Genomic DNA, 2293 nt, shown 5'->3' with positions numbered 1-2293 from the left:
GTCACCATGTACACCTGCCTGCAGGACCCCCACACCTGTCCTGGTCACCATGTACACCTGCCTGCAGGACCCCCACACCTGTCCTGGTCACCGTGTACACCTGCCTGCAGGACCCCCACACCTGTCCTGGTCACCATGTACACCTGCCTGCAGGACCCCCACACCTGTCCTGGGCACCATGTACACCTGCCTGCAGGACCCCCACACCTGTCCTGGTCACCATGTACACCTGCGTGCAGGACCCCCACACCTGTCCTGGTCACTATGTTCACCTGCGTGCAGGACCCCCACACCTGTCCTGGTCACCATGTACACCTGCCTGCAGGACCCCACACCTGTCCTGGTCACCATGTACACCTGCCTGCAGGACCCCCACACCTGTCCTGGTCACCATGTACACCTGCCTGCAGGACCCCCACACCTGTCCTGGTCACCATGTACACCTGCCTGCAGGACCCCCACACCTGTCCTGGTCACCATGTTCACCTGCGTGCAGGACCCCCACACCTGTCCTGGTCACCATGTACACCTGCCTGCAGGACCCCCACACCTGTCCTGGTCACCATGTACACCTGCCTGCAGGACCCCCACACCTGTCCTGGTCACCATGTACACCTGCCTGCAGGACCCCCACACCTGTCCTGGTCACCATGTTCACCTGCCTGCGGGACCCCCACACCTGTCCTGGTCACCATGTACACCTGCCTGCAGAACCCCCACACCTGTCCTGGTCACCATGTACACCTGCCTGCAGGACCCCCACACCTGTCCTGGTCACCATGTACACCTGCCTGCAGGACCCCCACACCTGTCCTGGGCACTTGTGTTACTGTATGTTCTTCTTGTATATTATTATTGTTATGTAGTCAACCCGTCGGCAAGTCATTGCATCCAGCGGTCGACCCCATAAACGCTTTCCTAAATGTTAACATGCTGTTCATTCAAAACGGGAATTTTCTCAAATGTAAAATAATATTATAATATATTAGCATATTGTGCATATTTAGGCCCGGGTTAGGTTAGGTGTTTAGGTTCTGTTGGCGATTATTTGTATTAGTAGTACGTATGTGAAGCATTTACAGCATTATGGCTCGAACAAAATTCGCGAGTGAAGCATTTGTTCCAGAAGTGTCCGATCGTCATCAGTTTTTTTCATGCTTGTAAACTGTTTAATAAATGTAACCAAAACCGTCAAAGATTGAGGAAAGATGTACACGTTCGTCAGTACTTGCGTAACTGCTTCGTGAATCCGGGTTGCAGAGGTGGAGACTAGCCCGTCTTCCATACAAAGTTCCAAAAGTGATTCCATCCACCCGCCAAACCCCCTGCTTATGGATGAAAATCAGTTTACACACGACTCATAACTGATGGCGTTCGAACACTTCCGGAACAAGTGCTTCACTGACGCTGTAAATGCTTCACCCACGTACTACAAATACAAATAATCGCCAACAGAACTTAAACATCTAACCTAACCTATGCCTATTTATGCACAATATGCTAATATATTATAATATTAATTTATATTTGAAAAATTTCCTGTTTTGAATGACCAGCATGTAAAAATTTATGAATGCGTCTATGGGGTCGACCGCTGGATGTAATGGACTTGAGTCGAGGACGGGTTGCTTATATTGGTCAGCAAGCCGTGTGAGAACATAGTCTATGTGGGCAGTGTGAACTAGAGTTCTACGAAGAGTGTTAGGTTGTCGAAAGACGAGTTTTATGTCAAGAGGACGAAGGTTATTAGTGAGATTTTTCAGTTCAGATATGGAGGGAAGGAGGAGTACAGTGCTACTGGTGTTGGAAACAGGTTTGGGATGAAAGAAATTTCGTTTAGTTTAATTTAGTTTAAATTAGGCCTGGTCGAGGACCTGGCCGCGGGGACACTAAAGCCCCGAAATCATCTCAAGATAACATCAAGATATAGCTTGAGAGTAGGCACAGTTGATAAAATGTAAAGGGTAACCAAGGCGAGAGAATGATTTGTAAATAAAGGAAATTTCAGAATCAATAAACTGAGGGTCGTGATGTGTAGAGTGCGGAGGAAGAGAGAAGCGAGAACACTTTTCTTAACAAAAGGAGCGTGGTAGGAAAATTGAACGTACATAACATTATGCCTGAGTTTACGGTAGACAGAGAACCCGGACACAGAGCTGTGAACGTCAAGAAAAGGAAGGAGGGAATTAGAATCACATTCATCTCTGAAATGGATGGAAGGAGCCAGATTGTTAAGGGAGGCGAGGAAAGGCTGGAAAAAACCAAGGTCATGACGCCATAAAGCAAAAATGTC

The sequence above is a fragment of the Procambarus clarkii genome, chromosome 65 (genome assembly GCF_040958095.1).
Source record: "Procambarus clarkii isolate CNS0578487 chromosome 65, FALCON_Pclarkii_2.0, whole genome shotgun sequence".
In the NCBI taxonomy this organism is placed as follows: Eukaryota; Metazoa; Arthropoda; class Malacostraca; order Decapoda; family Cambaridae; genus Procambarus; species Procambarus clarkii.
Note: the sequence above shows the minus strand (reverse complement) of the source record.